This window comes from Primulina tabacum, chromosome 8 (genome assembly GCF_025594145.1).
Source record: "Primulina tabacum isolate GXHZ01 chromosome 8, ASM2559414v2, whole genome shotgun sequence".
NCBI classification, from domain to species: domain Eukaryota; kingdom Viridiplantae; phylum Streptophyta; class Magnoliopsida; order Lamiales; family Gesneriaceae; genus Primulina; species Primulina tabacum.
In genome coordinates, this window is record NC_134557.1 from 16,800,962 (window position 1) to 16,819,892 (window position 18,931).

At 35.9% G+C, this 18,931-nt stretch overlaps 1 non-coding gene across 1 annotated transcript; it reads left to right on the plus strand.

Annotated features, from left to right (window-relative positions):
• Window positions 1-201: 201 nt before the first annotated feature.
• LOC142554880 (small nucleolar RNA R71) lies at window positions 202-308 on the plus strand. The gene has a single exon (XR_012822245.1). It is a non-coding gene; the product is annotated as a small nucleolar RNA R71 (small nucleolar RNA).
• The last annotated feature ends 18,623 nt before the right edge of the window (window positions 309-18,931 follow it).

An 18,931-nucleotide genomic window follows, 5' to 3' on the forward strand; every position in this document is an offset into this window, starting at 1 on the left:
TCATTAACTTGATTGACTCCAGCACCTCGTCTCTGCCTATCAGACTGAGGATGATAGCTACTAGCAGCCATCTCCTCCAATAACTCGAATCCTTCCTCCGCCGTCTTTCTCAGTAAGTTACCACAGGCAGCAGCATATATCATAGTACGGTTAGGAGTAAGCAGACCGTAGTAGAAAGTTTGAACAACTAACCCAAGAGGCAGCTCATGGTGTGGACATCTCCTCAACAAGTCCTTGTAGCGCTCCCATGCCTCGTAAAGTGACTCTTGCTCATATTGAGCAAAAGTAATAATGTCGGCTCTGAGCTTCATAGTCTTCGACGGAGGAAAGTACTTGATCAGGAACGCCTTTGCCATATCTTCCCATGTAGTAATAGACCCTACAGGCAAACAGTTTAACCACGACTTAGCTTTATCTCTCAGTGAAAATGGAAATAAACGCAAACGAACAGCGTCATCAGACATGCCATTAAACTTAAAAGTATCACAAATTTCAAGAAAGTCAGCTATATGAGAATTAGGGTCGTCAAGTGCACTTCCCCCAAATTGGACAGTGTTCTGAATCATCTGAATGATAGCTGGCTTGATCTCAAACTGATTAGCTCGGATGACTGGTCTTACGATGCTTGGACGTGCTCCATCAAGAGACGGTTGTGCATAATCCAACATCGGTATACGCCTTGGCTCCTCTCTTTGTTGATCGCCTTCCATTCTTTCCTTCGCTCTTTGCTGCTGTAGTCGACGTCTAGCTGTGCGTTCGATCTCGGGGTCAAAAGGCTCAAGCTTAAACTCGAGTGATCTTCGCATGCACCACAAGAAAAATCTGCAACACAATGAGAGTATCAAATAACAATAAAATAAATAATACTAAAGAATTTAAATGAAAAATAAAAAATTGTGAATCAACAGTCCCCGGCAACGGCGCCAAAAACTTTATCGAGCAAAACTTGCATAGTGAATAATCCCAAAATTTATTTTATTAATGAAAGCTCGATTTAAATATCGCAAGTGCACGATAGTCAAGTTATAATAAACGTAAGTGAATACGAGTATCGTTCCACAAGGACTGCGTTACACTATTTTTATTTTCAAGTAAAATTTCTTTAGCAACGATAAAATGAGTTGATGATTAAACTAATGTAAATTAAACAACTAAAATAATTAAAATGCAAAAAAAACGTACTCAAGAACGCAATGATTAATTTGGATTAAATCAAATGAGAAATGAATTTGTTGGGAATTAGCAGTTCACCTACCACTCGTGTTTAAATAATCACACTCGACTTTTACTCGTGCGTTCGACGGAATTCCCTAGACTAATTAATATACTCTGTCGAGCTATATTAATACTAATCAAAAACATGCAGTACTCAAGTGTCCACAAATATTTAACAGTTCAAGATTGCATTACATTCTATGGAATCCACTAGCATTCATTCGGGTGAACTATCACTATCGACACGTACCCAATTCCGTATATCTACTAAAATTGTAAATCCGTGGTTTATACTATTTGATCGTATTGTTAACTATTCTATCAAACTCATCAACAACATGAAATAATCAAAGGAAGTTAGCTAGGCTTCGATTGAGACAAGAAATAACAATAGCATAAACAAATCACTAATAAAAACGTCGAGAAATAATGTTAAACACCGAGTACGGGGTAGGATCCCCTCAAATCCCAACAAATCTAGAGTTTAGCTACTGAAATTCATGATAAAAACCAACAATCAATGTAAGAAATAAAATACTGAATAATGAAAATACTAAAGATGACGATGGATGACGGCCACGACGCGTGGAAATCTCGAGGTCTTCGAAATCTCCTTTGCTCCTAGCCTCCTCTCCAAGAAAAATGATGAAAAGTCTGATAAAGTGTGTCAAAAACGGCTGATCTCCTGTGTCAGGTCTTGGTGTAGGATAGAGTCCCTCAAAATTTGGAAAAAAATCTTTCTCAATCTCGCTTCTCGCTAGGGCGGTATATTTTGACCGCCCTAGCGAGAGGTCCTCGAATAACCTTCCTCGAGCATGTCCCTGGTTTCGCTGGGGCGGTCACTTTTGACCGCCCTAGCGAGACACTTGCGCAAAATAATCCTCGGCCAGACCACAATGCTCGCTGGGACGGTCACTTTTGACCGCCCTAGCGAGACCTCTTCGATATTATGCCAAAGTTTCTCCCACTTTTTGGTTCAATTCCTACAAAATAACCACAGAATACACGAGATTAGTCAAATGCTCAATAATGCTAAAAAAATGCAAAATTCAACTAAAACAACCTAATATGATGCATGAACGCGACTCAAAACCAACACTAAAAACACGTAAAAACGAGTCCTATCAGCAGGCAGGGATATCCTTTATCACATACATGAGATCCCCGGTCATGCTTTACCGGGTGGATTGGTCTCTGGTCTTTGCTTTACCGCTTTCCAATCATGATATAAACCCGATCATGCATTACCGGGGTGGAGAGGTCACCGGCCACGTTCACCGGCTTCCAAAGCCGTTCATAATTGGTCACAAGACATTTAACATTCCTCAAAAATAAAAAATTTTCTCATTTGCACGTCGATCATACTTACATGGCGTTGGGAGATTCGTTGAATCTCGCTTGGGGCCAATGCTGCACATATTAACACAATTACATGCACTTAATTTTAATAACTTTAGACATAATAGTCGTGGTCACCACCCGAATTAACAATTCACTTATGACATTCTATCTCACTCGGGACTTGACATCGTTTAATCCTCGTACTAAACAATGACATCGAACCCCAAAACAAATCTCTATATGAAGTGTGAACATTTCCCCAAATGTGAAAGACATGGACCTAAATAGTGGTTTAAAAGTCATGGACGAGCGCCTAGGCACTGGACAGTGCTGCACTGCGGCACAGCTCAGAGCCTAGGTGCTAGCAAAGCCATAGATCCAGCGTTGCGGCACCACAAGGGCAGCGCCACGGCGCTAGACTTGCGCAGAACGGGCGTTTCGACGCTCCCTGGTGAGCGCTGTGGCGCTAACCCTGCGCACAACTAACAAAAAGAAAACATTTTGATGCAATTTTAAAAGTCACGCTCAAACGACTCGAACCGATGCAACAAGACTCATCCTAGGAACACTATAAAAATGATTCAATCTCACACGACGCTCCAAAATGACGACGCAAATCATACAACGCAACACAACCTTTGAACACAAACTTTTGACACCAAAATGTTTCCTACGACTTCTAATGCAACCAAGTGCCTATCGACACGAAAAGAAACACCGAATATCGTCCAAGGATCCTATTTAACATACCTAAATGAGGCTGCGGTCGCCCCACGAATCCCAACAAAGCCTGCAACAAATAAACTTCAAGAACACGTCAAGAACATATTTTCATAAAATTGCAGTTTGAGAAGTCCCACGAAAACGATCATAACTCACTTATATCTTGTGCAAAAATTACGAATTTAGTGTTAAACACACACTAACTTCCTTAACTTCCTAATCACACACACACATTCACAGGTTAAACACACACACCTAGTGGCACACACTCACACACACACTTGGTGTTTTCCTTTTTTGAAAGAAACTAGGGTTCTTAGAGTTCTCCAGTAGCCAACCCTTTCCCCTACGATTTTTCAGCAGGCCCATGTTCGTTTAGTAGCAAGAATCATGCCACAAGTCGTCCCGGATCGGTTGCCGCGCCTTCCTGCTTCGATATTCGTCGTTTAGTGAGTATAAATCATCAAGGCATGTATAATCTTTCATTTTTCCACATCGATCTTGTTGTAGTAAATATTTTTATGCATATTGTGCGGAAAAATCTGTTTATGTTATGCAAAGTTTGAGCGATGATGTTTGGAACGAATTTGGAAAGACTTTTAGATCTTAAAAACCGAATATGTTGACATTTTTAATCCTGTAAATTTTTTATCATTTTTTTGTAAAACCTTTTAACATATAAAATGTAGTATGTTTCGATATCTTTGATTTTACAGTAAATTCGTAATTTTCTAACAAGAAACGAGTGAGTTATGATCATTCTCGTGTGACTGCTCAAACCGTAATGCTATCAAATGTGTTCCTCAAGTTTTCTCGAGGTTTATTGTTTGCAGGCTTCGTTGGGAACCACCGGGTGATCACTGTTGCATTTAGGCATGTTGTGGGTTGTGTTTAGACGTTATTTGATATTCTATTTCGGATCGGTAAGGGTTTCATTATAATAGAAGTCATAGAGAAGCACATTATGCCGAATTTTCGGTTTTATGTGATTGTGACGTGTTTTTGTTGCGTGTCATTTTTTGGGGATGTTTGGGGCATTTGTATGGGTTTGAGTCAATGTCATGGCGTCCTAAGATGGGTCTCGGGGTTATTCTATGGCTGGTTCAAGTGGATTAAACGTGGCTTAGAGTTTGGATCAAGAATCATTTTTTTGGGGTTTGTTTCGCAGCGCCACATTGCACGGCGCCTAGGCGCTAGTTCAGAGATTTTTGAGCTACTATTATTTGTTCGTGTCTTCCATTGCTTGAGAAATGTTTATACTACATATCATGATTTTTTTAGGATTCGATGTCATGGTTTAGTATGATGACTAAACGTGGTCAAGTCCCGAGTGGTCTAGAAAGTCATAAGTTATTTAATTACTTTGGAAGTGAGTACGATTGGTACTGTTAAGTTATTGAATTTAAGTTGCATGTATAATGTGTTGGTATGTGCAGCAGTAGCCCAAGCGAGATCCAATGAAGCCCTCAACGCTATATAAGTATATTTGACGTGTAAAAGAAAATATTCTATATTTCTTAGGTATGCGAATTGTCTTGTGACCAATTATGTTACGGGTTTGGAAGCCGGAGAACGTGTCCGGGGAGCTCTCCAACCAGGTATAGCATGCACCCAGGTATAGCATGACCGAGGTTTGATCAGGATTGAGAAGCGGTAAAGCATGACCAGGGACCAATCCACCCGGTAAAGTATGACCATGGATCTTATGTATGTGGGAGTGGATGTTCGATCGAAAGGCTGTGATGATCCCTGCCAGCCTAGTATTTGGTTTAGTCTGATCAAGCGCCTTATGTTATAGGTCACTTGCTTTGAAACATAGCTCTACGCAAAATGATGATGATTATGCATGTTTAAGTATGTATGATGCAAGCACGTTTCTGAAAAAGTTTATGAAACGATGAAACTTCTATGTTTACGTAAGTATGTTCAAAGTTTAAGTATGTATGTGCTACTTTAAAATGCATGTGGCTTTATTATGTGTTACTTGCTATTCTCAGTTTATACATGTTGAGTCTTTAAACTCATTAGACTTTATCGATGCAGGTGAGGACAAGTTTGAGGAGATGAGAGTTGGGGATCAGTGAGTTGGCTCGAACTGTGCGGAGGCCTAACCCGAGGACCGCTTAAGTTTCAAAGATTTTATGCATCTGAAATTCATTTACTCTGATTTTAATGAAATTTCATCATGTGGTTTAAACAAGTACTTTTGCAAGTTTGTTTTGGTGACACTGACGTCACGGAAATAATTTGTACTCGTTTTTATTTCAAATATTTAGTCAAGTATTTCATTTCAACGGCAATTTGAAATATTATTATTTATTAAGAAAAATTATTATTTTCAACAAAGTTTTAAGAAGTTTTAAAGTACGGTAAGTCACAATATGCATCAAAATATTTACTATGACGAGATCGATGGGAAAAAACGAAAGATTATACATTCATTGATGATTTATACTCACGATACGACGAATATCGAAGCGAAGATATGCGAGAACCGATTCGGGACGACTTATGGCACAATTCTTGCTAGAAAAGAACGTGAATCTACTGAAATTTGCAAGGGAGAGGCTAGGGTGGTGGCTGCTGAAAGAAAAGCTTAGAACCCTAGTTTTCCTCTAAAAAAAAAAAGAAAACACAAGAGGTGTGTGTGTTGATTAGAAAGTTAATTAGGGGGTTAATTAGGGGCTAAAAAATGCTTAGTCAAATAATTAGTGATAAAATAATACTAACCTAATTATTTAATCACACTCAAAGATTTAATTAAGTACCAAATTTTCAAGATTAAATTCCCAAATTCAAATTTGTATTTTAGAAAAGTTTAAAATCTTAAAATCACCTAATAAATTAAATTATGTTTTAAAATGCTTAAAATTTCATAAATCATTTAATATACCAATTTTCTTGACTGAAAATAAAATATCACATTATTCATTAATCACCTAAATCGTCACATGTCTCTTTTCCCGATCTCATATCGAATATTCTCCTGAAACATAAAATCAAGAAAATGTTTTAAAGTGCATCAAATACACATGAAATAATTTAAAATAATAAAAATCGTAAATCATGCATCGATAAAATCATTTTAAAATTAAATAAGTAACTTAACAATTTAATAAATGCATGGGTTTACGTGTACTGATATCGGGCTCTATACAACTGATTTTCTTTTCCTAGCAGAACTGATCTTAAGAGATCGAATACGACATTGTAATGTGCTAATGCCTTTGCTCATATGATAGCCTGAAAGCTATTACTATGTTTGAAAAAGATTGAGTTTCTCTGTATGAATATTGTAACTGAACTTGTAAGCTTGAATTCAAAATTCACTCATAATAATTGAAACGACCAAGACCTTTTTTTTCTAATCTTAAATTATAAATTCTAAATTACTAACTAAAATAATTTAACATAATCATGAATCATAATAATTTAACAATTTAAATCTCAAGTGCAAAAAATAAAATCATAAATCATCGACTAACCAAATTCCTAAATCGACCTTTAAAAAGATCGGCTAACAATAAAATTAAGTATAAAAATATTTTTAATAAAAATCATTAACATAATCTTTTAATCTTTAATCTATCTAGTTAGTTCGGAAATACAAAGGCCATCGGGTGTGTACTGCTGCACTCGATCCCCTCAATCGTCACTGCCTCTCATAAATCATCATTTCTTGAATCATACAAACCTACTGAGTCTAAAGACTCAACACGTTCTAAACATGGATACCAAATAATACATATACATTCACATGCATTTAAAAATCATATTTTTATTTAAAATAGCTTTTGGACATAAATAAACCATTTAAAAATCATTTATGCATAATTAAATCATAAATCGTAAAATCATTTTAAAATAACTTTAAGCATAAATAAATCATTCAAAAATCATTTAAAATAAGCTTGGAGAAAAAATAAATCATTTTAAAAATAGCTTTATTCCTCATCATTAATCATATATCATAAGAATCACTTTTTATCATAATCTTTCAATCATATATCATTTTTAGGTGAAGTTTGATCCTTGAAAATGACTAGCTTTTATCTTCGGTCGACTGATCAGTCTTCAGCTCCACATGGCCGATGCAGATGGGCACTAGGCACCGTCATGGAAATACGATCGTCGGGGCTCCCTCGGGGGCCTTCTCCCATAGACGGGCTCCCTCTGGGGCTTTTTCCCATAAATGAGCTCCCTCTGGGCCTTCTCCAGTAAATGGGCTCCCTCTCGGGCCTTTTCCCATCACGACATCCCCATAAAATTGTAAGTTCATCATTCGTTCTTAAAACGGATCCCCCACAAATCATATATCATTTGTCAAAGTCAATTTACATCCCTCAAAATATTTTTCATTTTCTTTAAAAATCATAAAATAGCATAACTTTCCAAAAATAGCATTTTAGATAGTGAATATTGCACAACTTTACCATAAATCATAAAAATGCATAATATCATCAAAATAATCATTTTAAATCATAAAATATCATTTTACAAGCATTATGATCCTTCAGGACGCTGCCAAGCATTTTTGTATTTTCCTATGTGTACAATTACCGTTTTGCCCCTGGACGTAAAAATTCTCGAATATATCTTTTTCTCACTTTTAATGATATGGGATTATTCTAAATAATTATTTAAGCATAAATATAATTTTTTATAATTTTAAAAAGTTTAAAACAAGGCTTTCCAATTAATTCTTTAATTAGCGTTTCGTGAAGCGATTAAATCCCGAATAAATCCAAAACTCATTATTTTGATCCCAAATTTTAAACATAACATTTTTAGTATTTATTCTACCATTCCAAGTCATGAGCCACATCCGTGGACCCATGGATTCAATTTTAGTTCTTTAATTTTCGAAATTGACCCTTAACCGATTAACCCGAGCCATCTCCCGATTTACTCGAGCCACGCCCAAGCCCCTGAACCTAGCCCAGGCTCGCTCACACCCTGCTGGAACTGAACCCAAAATATGTGCCTATAATGAACCTCACGCCCAAGTCTCCTAGCCAAACCTGGACACTTCCAGCCGAGCCACCACCGAGCCCACCTGACCCTAACAATCCTTGGACCACGTCCAGACCCTACCCAGACCAACCCAGCCCCTGGATCCCAAACACGAAGCTTATGGATCAGGAAAACAACCTGCGCCCCCCCTAGCTCCTTGCGTGCGTGCGTGATGCTTCGCGTTGACTCTTGCTCGAGCCACCACGAGCCCTGATCCTTCCTACCCCTCTCTGGACCATTCCAAGCCATCACTCAGACCACCTAGCCCAGCCCCCCTACCAAGCCGCAGCCCCCTGGTACAGAAGCCGTGCACCAGAAGGCTTGGGGAGAGTCCTAGCTTTCCTGGACTCTTCCGCAGCCTGAACCACGAGCCCTAGCCCTCCTAGGACTCTACCTAGGACCTAACCGTGACCCCTAGGACCCAACCTCCAGACCTGGTCGAGCCCTCTTGCCCCATGCACCACAACCGAACCTTGCACCTTGAAAAAAAAACCAAACAAAACTCACGACCCTCCCTTGATTGTATCCTACGGTTCCAACATAAATTCCCTTCAATATTTATCATGTTTTGTCCATAGTTTATCATAGTTTATCATGTATTGGCAGTGTGTCCGTTGGAATCAAAAACGATTTCAAAACAAGCGTAGAATCGTTAAAACTTTGAAAATACGTAACGTACCGTAAAATAATCGAACCCATGTATTTTTCATACATAATCAAATAAAACACACATAATATGATTTGTATGATGTTTTAAAATGGTTTAGGAACGTGCCTTTGCGTTTATAACGCTCGAATATACGATCTTCGGCGAGGGTGCGACATTAGATGACCGGACGACGAAGAACACAAGCTTTTCTTTCTTCTTAAAATTTGAAAATCTGAATTGTGTGTGCAAGGGTGTGATTACGGCTGATTGGTGTGAATTATGAGGGCTTGAAGACCTAATACCCTTATTTATAAATAATTAATATGCTAATGGGCTTTGTTTTTGGGCTTGTATACTTAAGGGTAATTGGGTCTATTAAAATTAATAAAATTGAGCCCAATAACACTTAATTAATTAAATAATAAAAGTTTATAAAATAAGTTTCCCAAAAATAATTTTTTTGATCTTTTAAAACTCTTTGTTTGCCAAAAATCGGTTTCCCTGGAAAAATCGAGCTCGACTCGTAAAATAATTCGAACTCCAACATTTTTAGGAAACAAATTAAATCATTTTTCATCATATTAGGAAGTCTTGCCGTTATTTAAATAAAAATAAATATTCTTGTCTTGGTCGTCCCCGGTCTCCTTTTCCCTCCTATTATCGAATATTCGGGTAAAAATCCTTAATTTCATGAAATCATGTCATATTATCATTTAATTATGCAATCATGTATTTAATCGTATAATAAATATCATGCTACATTTAAAATCAATTAATTAAAACAATTAAGAAATTAAAATAATTTTTCATGAATGCGGTTTACGTGGACTGATTTTTCAGACGTTACAATAATTGTGCAAATTTACTTGTCTCAGCTGAACTCCACGACATTTATTGGCTTTGCTTACAACGGTAATATTGAATACGTTTAAATGACTTATACCCGTTGATTTGTCCTTTCTGAACGTGTCAACATTCTTCTAACAATAGTACACTATGGTGTTCTGATATGTGGCGCTTCCACTACAAGTTACAGTATGCTTTTGTACAAATTGTCGGTTGTCGGCTACGCTATTAACTGATGATGTGTCAAAATTATTATCAATTGACTATATAGCCGATCAGTTGAGCTGACTATATAACTGATCAGTACTAACTGATAGTTCAGTTATCTATACAGATTCAGTAAGCTTCGATCAGTTCGATCGCCTTCGATTATTTAGCGCATTAATTATCAGTTCGGGCAACTTAAGTTTATGATCGAATTAATTCAGTTGAGTCGATCGGTTCTACAATATTCAAAAAGATTTATTTGTCAAACTCCGAAATTCAAATTCCAATATCATGCATTATCAAAAGTTAATTTCGTATGATATATACAACATGAGAATATTAATTAGTTAATGAAAATAGGAATACTAATGGGATAAGGATTATGAATCCATAAATCAGCGCGATTCATAATGGGATTAGGATTATGAATCCTAATATCAACATGATTCTTGATCAAAACCTATAAAGAGTTCATCGTGGATCATATAAATAACACAAGTTTTACACATAAATTTAGGTAGAAAAATTTAGTCAATTGAATTTCGGCTACCTTGGTTTTTCACAAAGAAAATTATGGCCACTTCCACAGCCACATCGCCTCCGAATTTCTTAAATTCTGGCGATCCATTATTGACGTAAAATTGTTGAAGATCTTTAATGCGATCTAAACAAGAAATCCAGTCGTTTGTGTGCTTGCCGAATTCATGCAACTCTTATTATTATTTTAATAATAACACAAATTGATTTTTTTATAATATATGATTTACATCATAAATAATAAAGGATGAGCGATAACCGAGAACTAATTGATCCGTATGAACCCTATACGGATCCATGTCCATAGCCTAGGTAAATAGAGGGATGAAAATACAATATTACATAAGCTTCTAATATTTTATATATATTCGATCTTCAAAATTCCTTCCGAAGATCGGGCCCGCCATCTTCAAATCTTGATTTCCTACTAATTCTAATATTTACATTAAATATCCATAGCACATTGGGATACAAAGTTAGAGGGTGAGAACGGACTATAAACCAGGTGCATTTTTAATTATCAAATAATTAAAATTACAACACGTAAATTGTCCTAACATACACTTCGCAAATTTTTCATGGCTCTCAATCATCCTTTTACCATATAATATCATATATTGTATTAATTCGATAATATCGCATATTATATACAAATCGAGTATCACGTAAATTATTACTAACCGCCATAATTATCAAATTAAATAGGAAAAATAGTCCGTATTTTCTTAAAAAATATCAATTTAGCCCTCAAATTTTTTGATAATTCAGAAAACGCCTCAAGTACTCTCGAAAAAGAGTTCTAATCGGGCAGGACTGCCCTAGACCATCTCGGGCAGCCTGCCCGAGGCTTGCCCATGCTACCCAAACTGTTTGGGTAGCAGCCCGCGGGTGGGCTAGTGGGCTGCGTACTGCCTACCTGCCTTCTTAATTTTTTTTATTATTTAAAATCAAGGGATAGGCTGTGCCAAACCTAGCTGTGGCAGCGACTGCCCGTTCGCAGCCCAGAAATTTTCCTTGCAGCCGCACATTTAAATTTTTTCAAAAATCAACTTGTGGGGCGGTTTTTCCTAAAAACATCTCACGCGGTTAGAAACAATACACTCAACACGTTTCTTAATTAAGCGTGCGATGAGAATTACTGGCTTTCATATCACTGTTGATACATCAAATTCTCGCCCCCAAGATTCAGCCGAAGTTTAAAATTTTGCGCCTGGACAATCGAAAAGTTGATTGGGCATCGTAAGTTTAAAAACCATGGTTTAATCCATGATGGGATCCACTGAATAGCATAAATCATTTTGGGACTTTGCACTTGCAACTGCGGTAATGTTGTTGAATAATGTTCATACAAAGGCAGTGGATAAAGCATCATATGAGATATGGATGGGAAAAACTCCAAAATATTATTACTTGAGATTATGAGGATGTCCTGCTTACGTGAAGTAGGACAGTGAGAGACAAATTGGATAGTAGATTGGCTTTGTGCTACTTTGTAGGATATACAAATAATTTTGTTGGATATTATTTCTATCACCCTAATGAAGCAAAAGTATTTGTTTCAAGAAATACCACTTTTCTGGAAAAGGAATTTCTATTATATAGAAAATGCAAGATTATAGAACTTGAAGAATTCAAGACACTCCCTCAACTGTAGAAGTTGAACCTAACCCCAACCGCCAGTAGTTTAAGTGCACGCTTCTAGAAGGTCTGATAGGGTAATCAGACGACCTGCAAGATATACGCTTCTTCATTAAGAAGGGCATGATGAGCCTTGTGTTAGATGTGATCCAATGAACTTCTAAGAAGCAATATCTGATACTGATTCATCCAAATTGCTTGAAGCCATGCAGACTGAAATGGACTCTATGAATTCAAACAAAGTCTGGAAATTGGTTGATCAACCTGAGAGAATCGTTCCCGTAGGATGCAAATGGATCTACAAAAGAAAGCTTGGGACGGATGGGAAGGTACTGACTTTCAAAGCAAGACTTGTTGCAAAAGGTTATACTCAAATGCAAGGAATTGACTATGAGGAAACTATTTCACCAATTGCTATGTTTAATTCCATTAGAATATTACTAGTCATATCAGTATGGTATGATTATGAGATATGACAAATTGAGGTAAAGACTACATTCCCTCAATGGAGACATCAAAGAATAAATTTATATGTCCCAACCTAAGGGATACACATCAGTAAAAAGTGAGCATAAGGTATGCAAAATTCAGAGAACAATATATGGTCTCAAGCAGGCGTCAAGGAGTTGGAACCTCATATTTGATAGCACTATGAAGGAATTTGGTTTTGCTAAGAATTCTGATGAACCATGCGTGTACAAGAAAGCTAGTGGGAGTGCAGTGATATTCCTAGTACTTTATGTTGATGACATCCTACTCATTGGGAATGATTTAGGATTACTGAAAATAACTAAATTATGTTTAGTAAGTAAATTCTCCATAAAAGACCTGGGTGAAGCATCATATGTATTGATAATACAAATCTATAGAGATAGATCAAAGAGGATACTGGGGCTCATCCAAGCCACTTATATCGATATCATTCTGAAGCAATTCTCTATGGAAGAGTCCAAGAGAGGATACTTACCAATGTTTCATGGTGTTACTCTATCTAAAGCTATGTGTTCCAGGATTGATGAAGAGAAAGAGATGACAACACGTATTCCATATGCATCAGCCATTGGTATTATCATGTATTGGTATGATATCAACGCGTCCTGATGTTGCTTACGCTCTGAGTGTTACAAGAAGATATCAGTCGAACCCTGGTCCAATGCATTGGAAGGCCGTGAAGATATTCTTAAGCACTTAAGAAGGACTATGGAGGTAGAGAATTGAAATTGGAAGGCTACACTGATTCTAGCTTCCAATGTGACGTAGATGATTCGAAATCAACCTCTGGTTTTGTTTTCATGCTAAATGGTGCGGCTGTCTCTTGGAAAATTGGCTCTAGGGAAAGTGGGAGATTATTAGAGTAGATGTCATGTAATCGAACTGTTTGCTGGGGAATTTATTGACTCAGTTGTAATAAACAATCTTTATTTTAATATAATTCATTATTTCATTGTTTGTTATTTCTTTATCAGTATATCCATTTGATCAACATAGATAAAGACCTTGATTTTATTTTAATACAAATGAATCGTAATTCGATGTTGAAACTCATTTGTAAACAATGTATAATCTAAATTCATTCCTAGTCGATTCAGCCGTCTAAAACATGGATAAAGGTCGCTTGAGCTCGAGACTGGCATCTGTGATGTTATGTACCGCGTTTATTGGTAAGGGCATAGAGATGTCCAAACATTTAAATGGGTTGTCATATGATGATTATACCGAATTGCCCTCCCTAGGAGTTTCCAAGTGGTTATAATTCATCGAAAGGATAAGTCCTTGGTTATGATTGTACACCATTAATCCTTATGACCCGAGACAACACTGAGTCTCTATATGCTAGGTTTGTAAGCTTTGACTAGTTTACCGACTCCAGGAGGGTCATCAGGTGGTGAGATTGGGTACAGTTGCGACACATATAGGAGCCAGTGTGTTGAAGTCAGAAATTCACCGCTCACCTACGGGTGTGGATATCTTGTGTGATCTGATAAAATAATAGTGCATGAAATCTCTAGCCAGCGTATGAGATGTACGTTAGAGAAGGGATTCTCCAATTGTACATGCTATGCCACTATTTATTCTCAAATATGTGTCACACAATTATCGAATTCTTATGAAACCCTCGATGAACCATTGGTTGCAGATTCGATCGGGATATATAAAATGAAGGGGCCATACTGTACGTTAATCATAACCGATTGGTTCTTGCAGGCACAATCAGTGATACCTAAGGAATCATGTGGCGATGCTACTAGACGATCTTACCATGATTCGATGGATTTAATCAGAAATATGATTTCTGACATTCTCATTATCAATTGTTGATACATAGAATGAGACAAATTAGGGTAAGCTCGAATAAAGGATTATGTCTTGAATCACAAAGAGTTGTAAAATCACTGCTACCTATATCCCTGAACCATTTAGGGTCACACAAGCATTGAATCATTTGTTCCCGTTGGGAGAATAAATTCAAATAGTTGAATTTATGATAATTAAATTTTGAGAAAAATAATTCAAAGAGTTGAATTTATAGATAGTAAATTCAAGAAGTTGAATTTATGAATTTATAAAATTTTGAGAGAATAAATCCAAGCAGTTGAATTTATAAAAATTGGGAATTTAAAATTTTAAACTCAAAAGTTGAGTTTATTAAATATTAAATAAAATATAGTGTGAAGTATGTATAATGGGCTTGCAGGAGTACTAATCCATCATACTAAATAATTGAAGTTCTTAATGAACTTTTATTAATTAATTAAACTAGCTGAACTAGTTTAATTAATTAATCAAGCTCATTAATGTTAAATATGGAAATTAGGCCATGAATTGACTATAAAAGATAGTAGAGAGGCCACAAAAGATAGTAGAGAGGCCACAAACCCTAGCCTCCACACTTGCAAATTTCGAAAATTCCTTCCCCTCTGCTCTCAAGAATTTGGCCACCTCTAAAGAAAATTTAGGGCTTCAGCCGCCTCTAGAGTTTTTGTTCTCCAACTTTAAAATCTCTTCTAATTTTCTAGTGCAAGTTAGAAGAGGAACAAGTAATCCGGTCGTGGACCTTATTCGAGAATTGAAGAAAGTGATTTGAAAAGCGTACTGAAATTTACAACAAGAGCTACGTTCGTTTATACCGACATAGTTAGAGCCAAATAAAAATTCTCTGAAGGTAAACAGGACAACACACTCGAATGAGAACGTTGTCAATAACAATATTGACAACGTGCTTTTGCTATGGATGGTCGCTGCAAAAAATTAGTTTTCTTATAGTGTGGACCTGTTAACACAGCTTGTTTTGCGTAATTTCTTATTTGTATAACCGTCTATTCAAGCTCTTTCTAAACTGCTATTTCCGAGCCTAACACATAACATTTCTCACAAAAAACATGTTATTTGTTAGTAGTAACAATTACAACGTCGTTTTGTTATTCAAGTTCTAAAGAAACAAAGGAACTCGGGCCGAAACTGGCTCTTTTATTGGTCGGGGGACTTGTCATCTATCGTACATGAACATTGACAACATGTCTTGATAATGGATTCCCGGCTATCCTCCGCCCCCTTGTGCTGCGGAGTTAGGTCGGAGACCACTAGCATCGCCTTCACTTTGACTCCCTCGATCGGCTTCAATTCCTGCATGGGATTAGACATTGGCCCGCATAGAATTATATTTTGCAAAATCAAAATTTCAGATTATCCTCTCTAATTTTATATTATTATACGAAAACAATTAAAAAATAAGATAGTATTTCTCATTCCCGAAATAAAATATATTATCATATTTTTTCTTTTTCTTTTTTAAAACTCAAACGTATACACTTCATGTTTTAAAAAGCACATTGATGAGTTATGTGGTTTTATCTGTGTGGCATTACATTTGGAGACGAGGTTAGGTTGTGGAAAATTAATTAATATATTAGGAAAGACACAATTTATATAATTTTCGAAAAATTATTTACAGCGCAGATTGCCAAATTTTCTTAAAGATTTCATTCATATATTTCTAGAAATATATATAAAATAGCAAAAAAAAAAAGGTATGAAAAGGAGATTAGGCGAGGGACCTCGTTGAATATAGCAGCAGCTTCATGGAGTTCCTTATTTTTAACTACATCAACAGCGATTCCCTGCAATCAATAGTAACATTCAATGGATATAATAAAAATAATAAAAATAAAACTCACCTTGAGGAAACAAAAGAGGAAAATTAGTTGGGGAAATTAGAAAGAATTTCATATATACTCTGGCCTGATTGAGCTGGCCTTGGTTTAAGGTACGAGGCTCTGTTTCAATGGGGCAGCAGAAATTCGCCATTAAATATTCAAGTGTAGCAAGAACACAATTCCGTCAATTTTAAAGCTATTTATTAATTGTAGCTATCTACCTATATATATACGTCGCAAAAACACAATTCCGTCAATTTTAAATTCATTTATTAATTGTATATGTAGCAAAAACACAATTCCGTCAATTTTAAAGCAATTTATTAATTAATTGTAGCTATCTATAGATATAGATTTTTGACGGAGCCATAAATATTGGGCTACTCGAACTAGAATTTTAAATCTGAAATAGAACCAACAAAGACAAATATTAAATTAATCTAAAACTACTACACAAAATTTTTTTTGAGCCACCCAAGCTAAAACTTTTTAGCCCAGGAGACAACATACATTGATCTGTCTCTGAATATAGATACGGAGAAAAAAAGAGACTCACATAAATCTTAATGTACTCTTGCTAGAAATAATTTATAAGAATATATAATATTTATAAAATGTTAGATTAGATGTCATGTAAGCCAACTGTTGGCCAGTGAATTTATTGACTCAATTGTAATAAAAAATCTTTATTTTAATATAATTCATTATTTCATGGTTTGTTACTTCTTTATCTGTATATCAATGTGAACAACATAGATAAATACCTTGATTATACTTTAATACAAATGAATCGTAATTCGATGTTGAAACTCATTTGTAAACACAGTATGATCTAAATTCGTTCTCAGTCGATTCAGTTGCCTAAAACGTGGATAAAGGTCGCTTGAACTCGAGACTAGCATCTGTGATGTTGTGTACCGCGTTTCTTGGTAAGGGCATATATATGTCCAAATATGCAGATGGGTAGCCATATGATGATTACACTGAACTACCATCTCTCGGACTTTCCAAGTGGTTATCATAAATCGAGAGGATAAGTCTGTAGTTAAGATTGTATACCATTAGTCCTTATGACCCAGGACAAAATTGAGGCTCTATATGCTAGGGTTGTGCTTTGACTCGTTTACCGGCTCCAGGAAGGTCATCAGGTGGCGAGATTAGGTATAGTTACGATACATGTAGGATCTAGTGCATTGTATTCGGGAATTCCCCACTCACCTACGGGTGTGGATATCCTATATGATCTGATGAAATAATAGTGAATAAAATCTCTGCCATAGTATGAGATGTATGTTGGAGAAGGAGTTCTTCAATTGTACATGCGACGCCACTATTTATTCTCAAATATGTGTTACATAGTTATCGAATTATTATGCAACCCTCGATGAACCAATAGTTGTTGATTCTATCAGGATATATGAGATTAAGGGACCGTACTGTACGTTAATCATAATCGACTGGTTCTTGCAGGAACTATCAGTGATACATAGGGAATCATGGGGCGATGCTACTAGACGTTCTTACAATGATTCGATGATTTTAATTTGAAATATGATTTCTGACATTCTCATTATCAATTGTTGATGCATAGAATGTGGCAAATTAGGGTAAGCCCGAATCAAGAATTATGTCCTGATTCACAAAGAGTTGTAAACACGCGGCTAGCTGTATTCTTGAACCATTGAGGGTCACACAAGCACTGGATCATTTGTTCCCGTTGTTGAGAATAAATTCAAGAAGTTGAATTTATATTATGATATAGTAAATTCAAAGAGTTGATTTTATGATAATTAAAATTTGAGAAAATAAATTCAAGTAGTTGAATTTATGAGATAGTAAATTCAAGAAATTAAATTTATGAATTTATCAAATTTGGAGAGAAAAATTCAAGGTGTTGAATTTATAAAATTTGAGAATTCTATTTACTAAACTCAAAATTTGAGTTTATTAAATATTAAATTAAATATAGTGAGAAATATGTTTAATGGGCTTGTATGAGGAGTACGAATCCAACTTACTAAATAATTAAAGTTCTTAATGGACTTTGATTAATTAATAAAACTAGTTGGACTAGTCCAATTAATTAATCAAGTCCATTAATGTTAATTATGAAAATTAGGTCTTTGCTTGAATATAAAAGATAGTAAATAAGCCATAACCCTAGCCACCAAGCAAGCCTCCACTCTTCTTTTGTGATTTTCGAAAATCACAACCTTTTGCTATCAAAAGTTTCGGCCACATCAAAATAATTTTTATTTGAGCCGCCTCTCGTTTTTTAATCTCCAACGTTGAAACTTCTTCCAAATATTATAGTACTATTTGGAAGAGGAACAAATCTTAGTCGTGGACTTGATATAAGGATTTATGAAAAAAAGCCTCGAAGAAAGATCATAGGAAATACATCAAGAGCTATCTCCGGTAATCCCGGAATAGTTGGAGCCTTGTGAATCTTTCATCAAAAGTAAAAGTGTTAAACATCCTATGTATATTTAATTGTTAAAACCATACGAGTGCTCAAATACATCTTGAATTTCAAGATCAATAAATTTTTAAAACTTCTGCTGCGTTTGGGCATGAGAAAATCGAGATCCAATAGTTGTATCAGAGC